This window comes from Athene cunicularia (assembly GCF_003259725.1).
Source record: "Athene cunicularia isolate RWA chromosome 4 unlocalized genomic scaffold, athCun1 chr4_part1, whole genome shotgun sequence".
In the NCBI taxonomy this organism is placed as follows: Eukaryota; Metazoa; Chordata; class Aves; order Strigiformes; family Strigidae; genus Athene; species Athene cunicularia.
In genome coordinates, this window is record NW_020799098.1 from 32982489 (window position 1) to 33003463 (window position 20975).

A 20975-nucleotide genomic window follows, 5' to 3' on the forward strand; every position below is an offset into this window, starting at 1 on the left:
TTTCAAGAGGGTCCTCCCACCTCAACCCTTCTGTTTCTGTGACTCTTTTTTCCCACTACTACCTCTCCTAGTATTCAGATTAATACTTTAGATAAAAGATCACTCTTGCAGAGAAAAATAGATGAAGGTAGTATAAAATAAATAGCGTACTAAGAAATAATGTTATTTCCAGATTTTTCCACTTCCATCTGTTCCTTAATTTTAACAAAACTAAACAATTCATCAGTCTTATATACTTGTTAGCTAGTTTTCCAGTAGTAATTTACTGTTGTCTATTACAACATTTATTCAGTTTATATTAATATGAACACTTTAATTATTCAGTATAATATGAATTCCAAAGCAACTTACTTGTGAAAGCAACAGGGACTCTAGAGAAATCCTGCAAAAATAAACATAACCATCTGCTACCATTAACATCAATTCCTATATGTCTTCATGGTCCCTTTTTTCAGCAATAAAACCTTCACTATTGGCTTATAACACAATCAAGTATCTCACATTTTGAGTTCCTTTTTTATTAATAGGTAAAATAGAAACATGGATATCAAAATACTTTTGGTTTTATCTGATTAGTAATATTTTTAAAAAAGAATACAATATCTTAAGGAATTATGCCAGTTTGAAATGCAGTCTGTCTAGAAAGATTATATTACTGATGAAAGGCATTTGACCTCTAAGGCATTTGACTTATAAAGGTGAAAACTGTCATATAATTATTATAATTAATTCAGAAGATAATTCTAATTGAAGTTTACAAAATTGTATTTGAAGCAAGTAATGTCACAAAATAAATTGATGTATATTTGCACAATATGACCCAGAAACTACAGATATACAAAGTTATCAAGTATGATATGGGGTATGATATGGGTGTGCTGACAAATTAAATGGCTTGCCAGTTTGCAGAAGATACATGTTGTAGGAGATATTACTACTGCTCTATCATAAATCTGTTGGCTGATATGCCAATAGGCCAAGTTTGGTAGTCCTGGAGATAGCTGTACACTGTTTACACTTACTGATTTTTTTCACCTTATTAGAATGTTACTGTGATGTTGTGTTATTTTTTAAAGGGAAATCTTTGTGGTTTGGAGCTATTTGTAAAGTCAATAAACAAGTTAAGAAAGAGCCATAAAACAGTGGAACATCAAGAAAACACTTTATTGTAGAGATTTGTTTACATCAAACTTTGATCACTTACATCAAAGACAAGTGAAAAGGTGCAGATGAGGAAAGGATGAGCTAGAATATCAGACATTCCCAGAGCAAATATATTTTCTGACTGTATACTGCTGGAATTATACTTCCATGTCTTTATATTTCCCACTTCACTTGTCAGAACTTTATTAGAACCATTTTCTTCTGATATTTCAAACACAGCAAAACCCTCCAAAAGATAGGAAATCTTACAGAAGAACTTTCTATCATAAGACACTGAAAGTGTTGAGATTGTTATTTAGGTAACTGGAGAGGAGGTGTGGTTTGCTAATACTGCTTTGGCTGCCAGAAGAACCCCACTAAAGGAATCTATCCTTCCCAATCTGATACCAATTACATAAATTTAAAAAAGCAAACAACAACAAAAAAATTTTAAACTTTTATTTTAAAACTAAAAATATTTTATGATAAATTTTTTTTTAAAAAATATTTTAGAAACTCTTTACAGTCTATTGCTTTTACTTTCAAGAGCAAGAGAGTTTCGGTGTGGTGTGACTATATGCTCCAGTCTTCTATTATAGTGCAGTATGCATCACAGCCACTGAAAAATGTTGTAGTCTTACATGACAATAAAGAAGTAAATATCATTATGATTGTTTTGGCAAGACTGCATCTAAAATAGAAATTATCTTCTAAGGATCAGTCCCAGTTTCACTACTGATATAACTAATTCTTAGTAGGGCTGCCTAATCAGAGTATGCAATTCAGATAACTTAAACCTGCTGGCCGTTATGTTTTCCACATATTTTTTAATTTTAAATAATCTCTGACAATCAAGTTCATAGCCTGCATAACCTGTCAATAATTTTTGTGAATTTAAGTTTCTTTTATATAACAGAACCTTAAAAGGGATGTTATACTAGCTGTTTGAGTGTGGTGTTCTTAGAAATTTTTCATTTACATAGTGAGTAGGAATAATGACATAATATTGTAATAAAAGAAATAACAGAAAGCTTCCTCTCAAAACCAAACTGAGACAGGCTGCATAGCAGTCTCCACAGATCTGCAAATTCTTGTTTGGACTATTTTAAAGCTCATGAGCCATGAAAGATAAAACTACTTAGGTTAAATCTTTCATTCCTGTTGGATTGGACCATTTCTATAGTACTACTAGGAGGAATTTCTCTTACTTGTTTTGGTCTAGAAGATAAACAGAGGTATACCAGGATGCTAGAAATAATTTCCTCAGCATAAATGTCTAGTTCTTTAAGCAATGGAATTAAGAAAGCCTGCTATCCCTATCCTCTTGTGTGGGAAGATTGATTGAAAGTTCAGACTGATTTTTTTATAGTTTTCTCTGTGTACACTCTTTGGTCTCTAACAAGACAAAAGTTAACGGTGTTGCTTTTACAACAAGGCACCTGGAAAGCCACTCTCAATACCTTTCTCTGAAACATTCTGCCACTCCTGTTCATTTCACTTTCAGGAATGCAACTCCTTGTGGTCTCTATTTCTGTGTAAGGTTTGGCTGATATATGCCAGTGGGCTCAAAAGCTGTTGGACAGATTTCATTAAACTCATTTTCATTATCAGCAAGGCTATGACTGAATACATCTTTTCACAAAGCATTAGAAATGACAGTAGAAATTATGTGCTTCTGTTGATAAGCTTACCATATACAATCTGATGGGAATAGGGAAACAATAAATGAAAAGAAAGCAAACCCCCAAACAGTTACAGCTACCTAAGTTTTGCCTATATATAATTGCCTCATATTTAAAAAATATGAGGCAAGCTGATGTTAGAGAAATATTTCTATTTTTGCACAGCAACCATTTCTTCTACACTGCTGTGCTGGGTTTGTGTGGGAGGGATTTTGGTAGTGAGGGAGCGGTTACAGCAGTGCCCCCCTGTGAGAAGCTTCTTGAAGCTTCTTCCCCATCTCCAAGTCAGATCAGCCAAGCCAATTAGTGACAGTGGCCATTCCTCTCTGATAACGTATTTAAGAAGAGGAACAGGAGGGGGGGTTGGGACTTTTGAGGAGGAGTTATGAGAAGAACATCTATGCAAACACCTGTGTAAGGAAGGAGGAAGAAGGGTGGGAGATGCATTGGAGCACAGAGCTCCCCTGTATCCTGTGGGGAGAGGGGAGGCCAAACTCCCTGCCACCCATGGAGGCCATTGGTGGAGCAGATGCTGACCTGCTGCCTGTGGAGGACCTCACACTGGAGCAGGCAGCTGTGCTTAAAGGAGGCCGGGACTCTGGGAAGAAGCCTCTGCTGTTGTAATTTGGTACTAGGAGAACTGCAACATGCAGGGGTGACCAATGCCGGAGCAGCATGGGAATGGTTGCTTGTGGGAGGAACTCATGCCAGAGAAAGTTAATGGAGGACTGTCTCCTGTGAGAAGGGAGCCATGTGGAGCATGGAAGGAATGTATGGAGTCCCCCCCTGCTCCCAGGGAGGAAGAAGTGGTGAACTGACTGCACCCCCTGCCCCTCTGCTGCTGGAGGGAGGAGGTAGAAATGTTTGGAAAAAAAACTGAGCCTGGGTGTCATAGTTTTGGCCAGGATAGAGTTAACTTTCCATGGGCTGAGAGGGAGTGCAGCTGAAGGGCCGGGTCCCAATCAATCATGGAAGCATTCCATGTCATGCGATGTCGTGCTCAGTGTATAGGCAGGCGTGTGCTCTCTCACGGGCATTGTTTGTTGTGTGTTAGGTTTTCAGATCGGCTGGGTGAGCTCCTCTGGTGTGTTGAGATTGCTGCTGGGGATGGGCTCTGTAGCGGTCGCCATTTGGTGAGCCACTACTGCATTTTACCCGCTTTGGACTATTATCATTACTGTTGTTTTTGCTGGTAAATTTTTGTTATTTAACGTACAAATTTCTTCTTCTTTTTTGTCCCTCCCCTATTTCACCGGGTGGTGTGTGTTTGTGTGTGTAAAGAACTGGCCACTTGGTGATTTGCTACCGGCTGAGTTCAAACCACAACACTGGGAAGAAGGGAGGGGTGGGGGAAAGTGTTTTTCAGATGTGGTCATGGTTATCACTGTCTTACTCTGTCTGTTAAGTGTTGCCATTAGTGTTTTGAATTAAAGTGATGTTCTTTTTCTTCCCCTAATAAATCTGTCTTTTGCCCGTGACCATAACTGTGAGCACCCCTCTCTATCCTTATCTCAATTCCCGAGCCTTTTGCTTCATTTCCTCCTTCCCAACGCTAGGGAGGAAGGGGTGAGTGAACGGCTGCGTGGTGCTCAGTTGCCCTCTGGGATCAAACCACAATTGCATATTCAACTATGTTTTTCATTTCCACACTTGCAAACTGTTTTCATCCAAGGGGTCTCAGATTTTTGGTATAGATGTATTATCTTTGAGAACATCTTAATCTCAATCAGATGTATTGGTGAATAGCCTTGCACAGATACCTAATGAAATGGGCAGACTAACTTCTGGAAATAAAGAGAATAAAGACATTTTGCAGTTCATTTTCTTTTTGTGGTCACACAAGATTGAGGAATTGCTTGCTGTAATATTTCTGTGTAAGTAACAAATATGTCCATAAATGTCTTTGCACTTACCTTTTACAAGACATGTCAATAAGTAAAAAATAGTTTTGTAGAGTTTTGGTGTATGCAGAATCCCCCACTCCCACAAACTGCATTTGGAAAGTGATAAAGCACAATTACTGAGTCACTGTGGTATAGAGTACTACTGTTAGTGCTATAAAAAGCAGTAGATGTAAAATGTTTCCAACAGTAATTGAATGTAATTTTACTCTGTAGTACATATGGGTCTTTATAGCTCTTGCTAAATAAATTCTCTGGGTGAGTTCATCAGAAGAACAATATTGCCCAGCAGGGTAATTGGAAGAAGACTGAAGGGGTCCATAAGGTTGCATAAATGTTATCCTTACCATGTTGCCAATTTTAGGGCTGCTGCTAAAACAGCCCAGATGGTTTTCTCAGTTGCTTTCCGTTGTTCCGAAGGGTCTAGAAGCAAAGAGGATTAAACTGTGCTGTGTTGTCCCATATCCAGAAACAGGAAAGAATGGGACTAAAGGATCACTACATGACAGAAATGTTCTCCCAAAGAAGTATGCTTCTTCTGAAACACATTTCTTAGTGTTTTTCTAATCAGATTTTTTTGACATGAGTGTAAAAGTGCTGGAGTGAGTGGGAGAATCTGCTTATATAGTAGGTGTTCAGAAAAAATGGTAAAATTCACCGCACCACTTGATAATGATGTCATTTATCTGCCTGAAAATACTGGTTGTTTTGCATAATATTTGTACTCACTAGGTGTAAGCCCAGCATGTGGTTAATTTTAATAGAAAGACCATGATAGTGTGAATGGAGAATGAAAGGAAAAGTTTGGGTGTGGGAGGCATTAGAAGGGACACACAGCAGAGACAGGGGCTTCAGCACAGCTTGCATCACTAACACCATTAACATGTCATCAAGATCCTAGCCCGTCTACTTGCAGTTTCACAGAACAGATGGAACTGGAGAAAAAGAACGGGGAACAAACCCTGATGATTCACAGAGGTGGGACACAATGGAGATACATGTCACTGTCAGCTCCAAGAGGGTCCAAAAAGGCATACCTGAAACCTGCACATGGTTGCAAGCCTAACGATAGTCAGGGGAGATGAGGAGGACTTGGCAAGTGGTTTCCTTTGTCCTCCAGGGCATTGAAAAGGACCTAACAGCTGGGCACAAGCACTGCAGAACCCAATGGCTGGCTGGACACTTGAACATCCACCCCTGCCCTGGTGCCTGACAACTGGACGGACTTCTTTAACACCACGCTTTTCTGGTGCTTGAGACAGTGAGACTGTGAGAGAGCAATGAGCAAAATTTGTTTTATTAGAGTTTTTGCTTTAAATAAAAACATGTTCTCCTCCGGTAAGGTCCCACATTGATACTGTCTGCATTGCTGATCCAGTGTTGAAGCAGCATGTACCACAAGCACTCTTTCTTGCTTTACCTGTATTCGTCTCTTTTTCTGAGAGATGATCTGTAACTATGACCAGAAACTCCTTGTGGTAACAATTATGGTCATGTTTCAGTTCACCCAGCCTGAACCCTTGGCAGAATATAAAGTTACCAGCTGTGGCTGCTTCCCAGTCATGCTCTGTGACTATAATGGCATAAGGTTTAGCTGGAAGCATGTCTTGTTTACTGGGAAAAAAACACATGAGAAAATATTTTTTTATTTTTACTGGGACTTGTAGCACTTGTACTCAGCTTGTGTATATACAGCCAGTTTTATTTTAAGAAAGTTAAACGTAACTGAATTTCTTTTATGTTTGTGATTTTTTACATTGTTTTCAACTTATACACAAATACAATGGCATTTCTGAATTCTTTCCAGTAAAATTTAGTAATTATCTAAACTTCAATAGGCTTTGCAGTCTTACACATTCAAGTTAAGCTAAACTTATCAATCACCTACAAAGTACTTTATTTTTAGAAAACAAACAAACAATCTATTATTTGTTATTTATTTATAATTATTTTAAGCTATCATGGATGGGCGTTTTCTAGGCATTCTGGAAATTATCCTTCTAACTGACTGTAAACATCCATCCCTTGGTTCAAAACCACGATTGTTATCTTTTGGCTTAGAATGAAACATTCAGGAAGTGTTTACTGTTCATGTTAATCCATGCTGTAGCTGACTTTGCTGTTTCTATCATCAAACCCTGTTAACAAATAATGCTATTGTCTGAAAAATATAAAGATAAAGCATCTCTTGTTAACTCATGTTCCTCTGTACTAACTGGCAATAAAGTCATTATACCATGAAAGCTATGAATCAGTTTAACAAGCAAGTTCTTTTGAAACTGCTGATTATAGTTGTAAGGGCATTGGTCACCCATTTTTTTCTGTAAACAAGTGTATAACTCCAGCTACTGTGCCTGTAAAGAATTTCCATGCCTTCACATTTGTTTCACTGTCCCTCTTCTGCAATAAAAAGAAAGGATTTTTATTTTTTATATATCTGAAACACAGAAAAAGCAGAATTTTTTTATCATAAATTTTTATAAAGTGGTGAGATTCAGGATAAGGGATAGTACGATATCAACTTCACTTTCAGTACTTTGGGATACAAAACTGATGGGGAGAATGCAAGGGTGTCATAGTGTGGAAAAGTTAGAGGTTCAGATATTGTTATAAGCCCTCTGGTTCTATTCTACAAGGCTTTCTGATTTTCTTTGCACAGATAGAACCATAGTAAAGCCTAGTGCTAAACGACTTTGCCTGGTTTTGCTTACTGTGTCCTTTCATCATGTATCCTTCTCTGTGCAGTGAACATATGGTCTTCTTCCTGTGATTCCATGGCAGTGCACCACTAGGATTGCCAAATACAATACGCAATGTCTGATTCTGTATGGTCAAATTCCACACACAAATTCTACATTCCACGCTATTTTTTTGCAGCATTTCTTCCAGATGCCTGCACAGCTATTGTGCACACAAAGGTATATCACAGGCACTCTGCTCGTTTATGTATGAACGAAGTGACTCCACATCACGGTGTATCTAATGCTCACTGCTGATTATTTGTCAAAGCACGTGATTCCACTCTCCCTGATTTTATGCTAAGATTTCGGCAACAATATAAATGTATAATATGTATAAATTTATATCCATATGTATTAAAAAGTTATTTATGCATGTTTTCTCAGTTTCACTGAAACAGAAGTGACTATTTCCTTTCAGACTGAAAGTTCAGGAGACTTGCAGCTCGCTCTTTCTCTTTTTCAACTCCTTTCAGTTTAAAGTTTCCTTTCTCTTTCCTCGGAACATTTCACACTGTGAGTGCTCAAGAGGTGGCAAGGGAAGGGAAAGGAAAGGAGGACAGCAGATTGCTTCCTGAAATCTGCGTGGAGAAGTCAGTGTAAAGGCTCCAAGTGTGCTCCATCCCAGCTATGGTAACAGACTGTGCGCACTTGTTGGCTGTCACAAAGAGGAGAAATGCATGAGCTCTACCTGTGCAGTGTCAGTTCCAACCTTCTGCTGACATACGGTGGTAACACATGGGAATTAGAGTATACTTCTGAGCCCTAGAAGTGCTGACAAGTTGCCAAGTCACCCATGCAAGACAGGAGTCCCAATTAATAGTAATGCAGGTTACTGGCTTTCCCAAATTAATTCTATATCCTGTGAAATTTTCTGTTTATACCGTGGATTTTCAGGATAAAAATCATCAGCTAGTACTCATGCCGCAAAGTATTTTGTATCTGGACTAGAGTGATACATGAATAATAATTTAATTTTGTTCCTGGTGCTGACAAAATGTACAAAAGAGTTGCACACAGGGAAATTAAGGAGAATAAAAAGGGAATGGGAGCGTTAGAAAATGATAATGAGTGCACTTTAGCATAATATAAAGTAATTCCAAAGCAGATGCTTAGCAAATGCTGGATTTTATGGAATTTATAGCAGAAATAGTTCTTAAATACAGATTTGAAGAAAAGTGAGCAAGCATAATGATTTTAAAAATCAAATGTAAAACCAGGCTTTGAAAAAATTGCTTGTGGGAGAAATAGATCTGTAGGAATTCATGGCTGTTACAGTTGAAATTATGAGAGATGTTGGTACATTTTTCTGTAGTCTAACACCTTAGTCATAGTGTAAGAGGGATGTATTGCTATTTTGGCACTTACAGAAACAGTCCAAATCAAAGCATTTTGTTAATGGATTATAAATCTGCTCTGATTAACAAAATTAGTTTTGACATGTTTTTCTTCCTAAAAACATGACACAGCAAAAATGCTTCGTTTTGACACTCTTGCTGTAACAGTCCTGTCAGGGAAGCTATTAAAGGAAACACAAACATCATCCCAATGAGGAAACATTTTACCATTAATATGCTGAAAATTACCGAGATTTTCATCAATGAAAACAGATATTCTCTGACTTTTCATTTGAGTTTAGAGTATGATTTTTATTTTTATTAGTTAATTGCTTTTTGCTGAGTATAACAATAGAATTACAACTACAGAAAAAAAATAGTAGTAAATATATATTTATTCATTCTCAGATACAGGAGGAATTTTGCTAGTAGTGGTGTCTCTAACTAGAGAGAAGGTCACAGGGCTGGCTAAAAGTACATGATCCAGCTCTAACTATGTTAACCCATATATCTGTGATATGACAGCCATGCTTCCAGAGGCTAATAGGAACTGCTACTCAGCAAGACTAATGCCTTATTAACATGACAGTAATGGCTTTTTGTAGTAGAGGAAGCTTGTGCAGGTAACTCTATACATCACTGCACAGGGTCATGCAGACATATCCCTTGAAAGTGCTACAGTCTTGATGACACAGAAAACTTACAGGGAGAAAAAATCTGAATTACATGCTATCTGGTTTCCTTTCATAGCCCCTAGTAGCAACAGAAAGTTGTTTTGTTTTGTTTTGGTTTTTTTACCTGCTTCCCCTTACTGGTTCAGTTTTGTTAGCTTCAAGTTTTACTGTCTGGGCAGGAAGGATCGATGCAATGGTGATACAAATTGGAGTAACATGGGCTGACTGCTTCAGAATCAGAAGGAGTCTGAGCACAATCCTGAAAGGACCACCCGAGTGGCTCAATTGTCAGCACGCTGCCTGAGGTACCTACAGAGCCAACTGCAGGTGCTCAGCAGAGAGCTGCGCTCTGCTGTGCGGACCCACTGCCCTGGGCTGGCAGAGCGGAGCAGGAGGGCTTCTGTACTGTGCTCTGCCATCTGATGTAGACATCCTCTGTGTGCCTCGTGCAATGACACAGCTCTGAACATAGTGCCACTACTTTGATAGTAATGCATATAGTTATTGTATAGTTATTGTTCTTTCTCTGAGTATGTTTCACTTTTCTTTTTTTTTTTTTTTTTTTTCTCTTTGATGGGAAAGAAAGTAGATGTGCCTGAGATACTCTATAAACCTGACAAGGCTGTTAAAAAGAGGAAAACACAAACAAAATAGGAGACCAGATGAAAGAATGCACTGGGGGGGGAATAAAGATTTTCAGAGCTTAACATCTAGTTTTAGATCAGGCTACTGCTTGTCACCATGTTCCTTCCTGCACTATTAAACACTCAGGAGTAACATCACATTTTCAGTCTATTCCACAGAGGTTTGAGTCAAGCAGCATTTGAAATCAGGTGGTCAAACTCAGTGACTTGCTGTAGAAAACATCCCAGAGCTCCAGTCATTTGTTCTACTAAAGCAGTTTCAAATTAAATACATTTGAACAAAATCTGCTGTATCTTTGTGAAATGTCAGCACATAGAGAAGCTGACAGCTACAGGGTTATCATCTGGGGAGCACTCACTGATAACTTTCCCTAGCTTTGATGCTAAAGAAATTGGTCTGTCTCACAAAATGAATTTGTTCCTTGAGTTATTTAGATTAAATCCAAGTAACTAATGTTAGTTGAGTTACTGTAGAGTGCTGGGCTGAGTAGGCGTATCCGTGAGGGAGGAGGAAGCATAAAGACCTTGTCCAGATGTTTTTCAAGTGATTTACATATATTTTGGAAAAGAGAAGGAAAAAGTGATAAAATTAAATGTTGATGTTTTGACTGATCTACAACCCTAGCAGAGGAACTCATGTTTTGTGTTCCCCAGTAATGTTTTGGTAATAGACAGATGGGAGTCAGGAGTAGCTTCAGTCTTTGTGCTGGTAATTGTGCAATATGAAAACCATACATTGTGCTGTCATACTACATAGCTGACATGTGAAAAGCACATGTCTTGTAGAGCCACAGGAGCCCCATTTCCCACAAGCTAAACATGAGTTGAATACAAATTCAGAGAAAGATGACTCTGAATGTGATTATTTTGCTTTTGCCTATTTGTCATGAATTAGTCTACTTTATATCCCATATACAAGCCCACTATAATTTAATTTGAGGAAAAGGATTTTTTTCTTCTGTTTTATTAGAAAGATTTAGGAAGTTAGAGATTAGATGCTGGTTTTTGGAAATTGTACTTAATTAAAAGTGTCTTGCTTGTCTGAAGGAGAGAGATGAGTTGTTTTCCTTTTCTAGCTTTTGCATATTGAGTCAATCAGATGTTACGGTGGCATATGATCCAGTACATGCAGGGTGACTGCGGCGTAAGGCAAAAACCATTATTGCCCATATGCCTTCATCAGGAAAACCACAATAGTACTAAACTAGGATATTTTCTCTATTTGTAATATACCTCTGTATCAGGAAAAGATGTGGATTGTTTCTCTTCACTTTGTGGTTACCCCTGGGAGATACAGATAGACTAGGAAATGAACATGAAGAACTTACAGACTGTGTACACTCCAGTGTTTCGTAGAACCCATAAGGTTTAATTGCCAGGTAGCTGAAGAGCATGGCATGCCTGGTCCTTGTGGTCCCGATTGTCCTGGCTGGGGACCTGTACAAGACATACTGCAGCTCCCTTGAGGGTCCTTTCTAGAGGCCTGGTGACATGAGAGTAAGAAGGGGGAGAATGGTGGGCTCCTGGGGCCGGGCAGAAGAACCTGAAAAGTGCTCAAGATCTAGATGATTTAGCCCTAGGGTGTGTTGGTATGAAGGCACGAGTCCAGACAGATGGAATAGTGCAGTGTATTGACACGGAAAGATGTGTCAGATGTAGGAGAAAAAAAGTCTTCTGAGTAAGTTAGTGGGTATGACAGGTTCCAGTAACTACATGCTTCTGGAGACAGCATTTCTAAAACAGACAATACATCATTCCTATTTAAGCATATGTATATGCTTTAATTCTTGTATCAGTTGGATTCACCTTTGGATGACAGTTTTATCAGGTGTTTCACCTGTCTGTGTGCTTGTCTGCCCTGTCAAACAGGTTATGGAACAGACTTGTCAGGCTCACTGTGGGCTGCACTTCTCAGCTTCTTGCTGTAGACCCAATTATGCTACATTTTTTAATCACCATCCTTGCAATAGGACCAGGGCAATTTACAGCTCCCTGGAAGCTACCATAAATTGTTGCTCACTTGTCAAAGCATTAACTGTGCTGGATGTCAAATATTTGTCCCACAGTGGTCTCTAAATTACTTTTTTTTTTTTTTTTTAAATCTTTGTCTTTAGTGACAGATCTCTGCTGTGATTCACTTCAGTGATCAGTTAGTTTTATAGCATAAGACAGCAGAGAAGAATATGTATTTCATTATGTGACTGCCACTCAATATACATTAATTTTGAATTTTGAAATTGGAGGTGGGAATTATGTGGTTTTTTTAAAAGGTTAACAAATTTTCCTTTTTTCCTGTTTTTGCAATTCTAGTATTGAAATAAAGTGCCAAATAGCCTCCACAGTTATTAATGAATAACTAGTGGTTGTACATATGTGCTTTAATTTGAATAAGGTGAAGGTTTCTTATTTGCAGTTATTACAATTTATCCATTCTGCTTCAAAGGTTATTTTAAAAAGCCAATGTATAATGATGCAAAGAAAAAAATTAGCTTTATTTAGTATTAAGAAAAGGCTGCATGTATCATTAACCAAATATCTGTGTGTGAATCAGATCTTCCCTGTAGCAAAAAATCTAAATAAACTTTTAAAAAAATGGTTTATGATAGACAGAAACACATCTAACAAAACCCAAAAATATCACCAAAGAACTCAATTTAAAAATTGACTTATTAATAGATGTTTTATGCAGCACTCACGTCACGTAAAGGGGATTTGTCTGTACTTTTAATATCACTTCATATAACAATTTGAAAAACCTATCTATAAGTTTATAGCTTGTGTCTTGTGTACACAAGTACTTGCTTCACAACAGCATGAAGCTCTGAAAACAAGTGTTGCATGACCAGAATACATTTGAAAGAAGCTGGTCTTTCTGTTGTGCCAGATATATTGGTGGGTAAGATAAACATCCCAAGCATGATTGTAGCAGAAGCACTTTTTCTAAGTTATGCTTTATCTGCAGTACACTTCCACAAGTAAACAACTGTCTATTTAGAAAAGCTCAGCTCCCTTTAATAAAATGCTTTGTACAGCATGAGCCCATCTTAGATACAAGTAAAGCAAAGTAACACTATTCTACAAATACAAATTCTTATGTCCTGGTCCTTGCTCTTACACTATTCAAATCACCAGCATTTTGAAGTGCAGATGCATTAGGCTGAAATGTGTATAACTTTCTTAATGCTACATTTTGAAGGTTATAACAATAAATAGCTCTATTTTATGAGGGTGGAATAGAAATAAGCTTACTTTGTTTAAAGAAGTGCAACATCTGTCAATTCCTGATCAAAGATCCTTAACGGGAGTTTAACAGCATCTCTCCAGTTGAGTAAAATTACATTCAAAGATACTGTTAAATACCAGTGATCTTCAGATTTACCATTAAGGAACATCTCATAATGTTAAAATAATAAATAAATAATAATAGTAGAAGATTTCTGGATAATGCTCAGGATAACTGTAATAATGTTTATACAGATTTTATATGTTTATTTCTATTAATATTTTAACAATAATGTATAAATATATTATATAAATATAAACTCTACAGAATGTGCAGTTTAAGATGTATCTAGTTATTCTTTTTTAACAGAAAATGCTGCATGGGGGAAATGTTAAAATCTATTTGATGAGTATATATATATTTTTAATATAACTATTTTTTTTTCAGTATTATAACTGCTTATATTGGTGTCTTTTAAGCAATCTTAATTAAACGATGCACATGAGCTTGACAGTGGTTAAGATTCACTGATAGATTAAAAACTTCAATACTAAACCTCCACCCCCACCCCAAACCCCAACACCATACTTGTGTGTCTGCATCTGTACATTTTAAAAATTTTTTAGCTACTTGAGGGGATATTCTTACTTTGAGACACTGACCAGAGCAGGCTAGCTCAGTTCCCTGAACAGGGAGGAGAGGCAGTTAACACTTAGGAATGGGTTTCCTAGAAGTCAAGGCATCAGCTTCCTGACACCAAGGAAAGGAACATAGGGGATCTCTAAGGGAAGACATGCCTGATACCCTCCTCTCGCTGGACTTCACATCACCTCCTTAGCATCATTGGAAAGTGACTTGTGCCTACGTGAACAGCTTGCATTTTTCAGAGGGGCAAGCTGCCTTTTAAAAATGCTACTCACATTCAGAAAACCATTTTTTCCCTTAAAATGTGTTGGTTTAGTGCTGTTCAGCGTTTAAGATATGGTGATGTGACACAGTGCTCCTGTTTAAAGAGTGGCTTGTACTTAAAAAAAAAACACTAAAAAAAGGTGGAAAAAGCTGGAATTCAAAGGTCAACCATCATCTACTGCACCTCTGGCCACAGTGCTCTGGTACTTTCCTTATTATATTCTGTTAAAACATAATTGGAGAGGGAGGAGTCTGTGATATCTAATACATAAAAGGTAAATATTTACTGTTAACATAGAGAAATTTGTGTGGGTGACCTCATGTCCTGATCTAATGTTGGGGGAGGTTTCAATATGATCCCAAGAGTGAGATTAAGACACAAATGAGGTCAAATGCCATATACCCAAAGACAGGTTCTTATTATTAAAAAAAGTGAAAGGGGGTAGCGATAGGACAGAATGTAAGGAAGACAGAAATAAAGCAATGATGGAGGATAGGGCTGCAAGAACAATCACCCCCATGGATCCAGTGGTGTCCCATTAGTCCCCAGTTCATCAGTGGTAAGTGCACATGGATCTGGCTTCGATGGTGGATGCACACCTAGCAAAGTTTTCTGCTGCCTTTTTAAGTTCATCATATCCACTGATTAGCAGATCTGCCCACCTTTAGTTTTTTTTTCTCTGGTCCCACAGATTTTTGATGCATCTGGCTTCTGGGGCAGAAATTCCCACCTCTTATTAGTTCATTAGCAATGCATGCATGGGGTCTGGCCTACATGATACAATCATAAATGTCTACAGGATGGGGCCAGCTCAGTCCCTGTCTGCCCCTTTGAGGCTTATCTAAGGAGTCTGACAATGCAACCACAAAGAAGTGGGGGGTGCATCCTTCAACACATTCCCACTTCCCTGGGTGACATTCTCCAGACCAATCCACAGGCTGCAGCAGCTTGTCCTTGAGGTTTGCACAGACACAAGCAAGCTTTGAGACAGTCATATGACATTTTAGTCTTTCACACCTCAGCAAGATAATTAAGTTCATTTTTTTGGGCTTTGGAATCTGTGAAAAGAGAGAAAGACAATTCCTGTTGCATTATTTTCTAAAAAGCTTCAGGGAACAAGAAGAAAACAAATTTTAAAAGAAGATTTTGTTACTTTGTTATAAGAAAAAATTGTAGAAAGATAGAGTTCTAGGTTTCAGTCCCTGTTCTTAGAATCACTTATGTAAAATGAATAAATATGTCAGCTAAAATATGCAAACAGTGTGGTAGGCTTTACCTTACCTACTGGACTATGTATCCTACTCAATCTTAAACTTCTTAATTTGAAATCTTTGTTATACTGTTATGGCGAAACAGGCAGGTATGATTTCTGCACCCTAAAGTCTAATAAACCTGGATCTTGGATGGATATTCTGGTCAATAAGGCCAGTGGAGGCATATTTCTCCACTGCTTCCTGTAACAGAAGTGATGTATTTTTCTGCTGTGCTCTCTCAGCAGGGAAATATTTTAAAATGTGGGGCTCACCTGGATCCTAAAGAAGAATTGAATGGCAACTGAAACATCATCAGGCATTATTTATTTAGCTATGTAATCAATAGGTGTGTGTTGTTGGCATTATGTACCCAAAATATTACATATTTTGTAGGTTTTTGACAGATCTAGAAGGAAACCTCAGGGTTTGGGTTTTAAGGGGGAGTTGTAAGGTAAAAAAAAAAAAAAATCATGTCTACTTATCAGCATGGACAGAAGGCTGATGGTCAGCCCATTCCTCCACACATGGGAATCTAAAGCAGTAGCCCTCTGGGGTTTGCCAGGCAAAAAGCTGAAGGTTTTGGGCAAACAAGCATTCTGTTTCAGCTGTGTGCTTGGAGTGAGAAGCTAGGGGAAACAGAGCCAAGACATCTGTCTCTTGGTGACTTAGCTAGACAGAATGTCACTCCCTGTACAACCAAAAGTGTTGGTACAGTTTGTACTGCACCAGGGTAAGCTAACTGCTCTTTAATTTAAAAAAAAAAAACACTTTTGTGAAATAACAGATTTACGAATTCCTTTCAGCTTTAAGCTAAACTCTGGAAAAGTTATTTGTTCAGTCCATTATCTCCATTTATACTTGATGCAAAAGCAGTTTCTCACACAGATTGTGTTGGATCATAGAAATAATTGCTGTTCCCAGCCTGGCAATGATATTGTCTACATGAAGAAATTCACACAAACCTGTTGGCCTTTCTGTGAAAAAAACAAAGGTAGAAATTATAGCAATATTTCTGTAAAAATAATATTTTTCACACTCACTATAGTCTTCAGCTCTCCACTAAAGAATTTTTTTCAGAAGGGTAACAAGTAACTTTAAAACTATTTAAAGTACTTGAATTCCTACTCTAGCAGAAAATGTAACACTAAAGTAATGTTCTTATTTTACATGCTTGCCTGGCTAATGTTTTCTAAATAACTAAAGAGTAAGCTTAACATATTGTTTCTGAAAATCAACACTGATGATCAACATTTCAAAATCAGAATTTTTAAATTTGTTTTCTAAATAATTAAAGAATAAGCATAACTTATATTGTTTCTGAAAATGAATGTTGATGATCAACATTTCAACATGACCAGAATTATTTTATTTGTGTTAAGGGCATTCTAAATATACAAGTTTTATTTGTTACTGGCTGCCATTCTTCCATTTAAAAGTTTCTCAGAGAAATTGGCCAGCTGTGAAATGTATTACAGAGTCCATAGACTGGTTAAACTATGAGGGCTTGGGTATTTTTTTTTCATAAACTGATAAATGCTTCACAGTTGAAAATAATTACATATGTACTCATATAGAAAAAAGAAATTATTCTCAACAAATACTCAAATGAGTGATTTCAACACACTTGAACTTGGTTAATTTGACAAAGACAGACTTTTCAGGATCTGCAGCCTGTTAAATACCAGAACCTCTCTTTGAGTGTACTTGCTGCATAGCTATGGACATTAGTGTCATGATACACGAAGTGAGACTAAACCCAGAAAATCAGAAGCATTTTACAACAGATGAATTACTTCTGTTCATCCCAACCAGCTTTTGGTTCAGATTTTTCCTGGATCCCAGTATTGTCAGGTACATTAAAAGCCAGTTGAGTGAAAAACAATTAAAGATTAAAAAAATGTTGAGTGGGAATCAAAAGCTTGTTTGGTCTCAGATATCTAATTATTTTAATGCAGATGTATGTAGCAAATTCATCAGTAACACTGGAAGAAGATTGGGGGCAAAAAAACCTAAAGCAAATGAATAAGTTCAAAATAAGGTAACCTGTAAACTCATAATTCTGAAGAAAATCACCATCCAAAGCTAAAAATAAAAGCTAAAAAGAGCTAAACCAAGGATAACAAAGTGTATCCTATGACTGTAGAATAGAGAGAAGGGTGAAAATGTGTTTAATTTGAAGAAAAAATTGCATTACAGTTAAGTTTTGCTGTCCCATTATGGCACATGCATTTTAACTATGCACAAAGTTCAGAGAAGAACTGATGGTATGTGCATATGACAGAGGTGTTGGCTGATAAGGAAAGATTATGAAAGTAAATATGTGTATCTATGGTAGGTGATGATTAGTGAAGAGAAGGTAAAAGAACAAATATCACTTGAAGGGTATAAAGAGCAAAAAAAGAAAAGCCTTTTTTATGTTATAACGTAAGAATAATAATATTAAACAAAATACTGAGAAATAATAAAATGTGACCCGAGAGCTAAGAATCACATGTTCAAAATAATAACACTTAAATAGAATAAAGTCTTACTCCTCTACAAACTAAAATCATGTTAATGACTATTACAGTCCAGAAATAAACCACTGGCATAGATCCTATTGGCTTCACTGGGATCAAGCATTTACCCCAATTTTTCACTGATGGCAACCTCTGTGTTCTAAAGGTAGATCTTAGTTTCTGTAACTAGGATTTGTGCTGCAGATACTAGTAATTTCTATGTCCATAAAAGCTGCTAGCAAAATTCTGGTTTTAGCCAAGATAAGTCTAGTGAAGTCAATGGAATGACTCTGAATGCAAATTCATGAAAATTACACTAAGCTTTAGTCCTTAGTTGCTTCTTCTCTTGCATCCGCTACGGAAAATTCTAGTGAGGCCAAATAGTGCCTTATAGCTGAGAAAACCATAAAATCCCAAAGATTCCTGGAACAGTAAGTTCACAATCAACATTTTAATGGAAGGCATTCAGCATATGGATAACAGCATGGGGCTTCCAGTAACAGCTTCGAGCAAGACTCATTATGCTGGCTTAACGCTTACTTGCTAACAAGTACACACGTCCCATGAAAGATATTTTCCTGCCCTGGCATATGACAGATTTCTTATGACTATAATTAGTGAGAAACAATGTTCACTACCTGGTTATTGTTCTCTTTCATGTTTATGTTTTGACCATATTTCATCCTACCTAATGTTGGTGAGGGACACTGTCTAGAGAATGGTCCTTTCCTCCAGTATTCTGCTGTTTAATTATTAATATGAATCTAAAAGTCTCACTCTGTGTTTATGTGAACAGGGTGGCAGAAGCAGGAAAAGCAGAGAACAAGACCAGTGTCACTACAAATCACTGAAGGCACCATATAGGCTCCAGTGTGAAGAAAGCAGAGCAATTTTTATGGCAAGGCCATAAGCTCTGTAATGCCAAGCAACATTGTCACTTTGCTATGCTGCTTGCCAGATGCTTTAAGTGAACGTAAAAAAGTCTCTCAGTGTGAGCCTACAATCCAGACAATAAATTAATTCATTTGGAGTAGTATGCTTTTGTGAGTAGTACCTGAGGCTTTTCGATTTATTTTATTCAAATTAGCTCAGAGTTATATCCGCTGCACTGGTGAATAGATTTGTCTTTAACAGAGAATTTGTTTTGTGCTTTTCCATTTCACTAGAAAACTTGGTTGTTCACTGTCCAACATTCAGTGAAAAAAAGGTGGACAAAAGAAAACACGCAGTAGGTTGAAGAAAGGTGTCTTGCTACCCTCTGCAACAGACTGAATCTGAGATCTAACAGCCCACAAACCATGATGTGCAGTAGCCTGCAGGAATGGAGAAGGCATCCTGTGCCACACTCATCTCAGGGCTAGGCAACATTTAATTCAGTCAATACCATTACATTCCTTTTAGAATCTGTTATGATAAATGAGAAGCTGCTTTGTTAAAAAGGGTGAAGTTATACTTACAGAACACACTTATTTTTTAGCATTGCAAGATTATGTTTATACTCAGAATAGTGAACGCACTCTTCCACATTTCAATCTCATTGACTGTTGAAAGAGATATTTAAGTAGAGGAGATGGCAGACAATGTGCAGAAATACAAGACAGTCTTTTGCAAAGCACAGAACTGAGGAATATTTACCCAGGACTGAATGGTAGTTCTGCTCCTTCGCATTAGTGATAATGCAGTGGTGCAAAGAGGAATTATTCCCTTATTATCTAACACCAGAGCGATAATTAGAAACATGTCACCTACATGAGTTAGATAAAGGAACTTCATGATGCTTCTTCTGCATGTATCGAAATGGGTTTTGATAAGACACAACAAAATAAAAAAAATAGCTAGTTTTCTTCAAAACACTTTACTAGTTTTAAAACACAGGACTAATGTAAAACAAAGGTTACCTAGTTTAAGTTTGTAAAAGAAAAAGTGTAATTTGTTAATCAGCTGTTATAAATTAATCACCAAAGGTATTTACACTTGGAAAGTCAGGCCAAGATCTCATCTCTTGCTCATTTCTTTCATATTAATTGAATTCATATCAATAATTGAACACTTTGTTATTATTTATGTGACAGCATTCACTGCAGAACACTTTCATACATTGTTACGATGTTTATCCACAGTTTGGACTGTGGAGTAAAACTCATGCGGTTTCACAAAATCACTCAAGTTGGAAAAGACCCTTGGGATCATCAAGGCCAACCACCAGCCCTACTCTACAAAGTTCTCCCCTACACCATATCCCCCAACATCTCATCCAAACAACCCTTAAGCACATCCAGGGATGGTGACTCCACCATCTCCCTGGGCAGCCTATTCCACTGTCTGACCACTCTTTCTCTGAAAATTTTTTCCTAATGTCCAGTCTGAACCTCCCCTGATGCAGTTTAATACCATTCCCTCTTGTTCTATTGCTAATTGTCTGTGAGAAGAGACCAGAACCAACCTCTCTACAACATCAGATTGTTGTAGAGCGTGATGAGTCTCCCCTCAGCCTTCTCCTCCTCAAACTAAACAGTCCCAGCTCCTTCAATCGCTCCTCACAGGATTTATTCTCCAGGCCCTTCACCAGCTTCGTTGCCCCCCTCTGCACTCGCTCCAGCACCTCGATATCTCTCTCATATTGAGGCACCCAAATCTGGACACAATACTCCAGGTGTGGCCTCACCATTGCAGAGCCCAGGGGGACTATCCCCTCCCTACTTCTGCTGGTCACACTATTTCTCATACAAGCCAGGATGCTGTTGGCTTTCTTGGCCACCTGGGCACACTGTTGGCTCTTGTTCAGCTGCTTGTCAATTAGAACCCCCAGATCCTTCTCTTCCAGACAGCTCCAGCCACTCCTCCCCAAGCCTGTAGCCATGCATGGGGCTGTTGCAGAGGGTAGCAAGACACCTTTAGTTTCGAAAGGTTAGAGCAGTGTTTTGCCAATTATTAGGCCTAGCATAAAGGACACAGCCAGCATAAAGATGAAC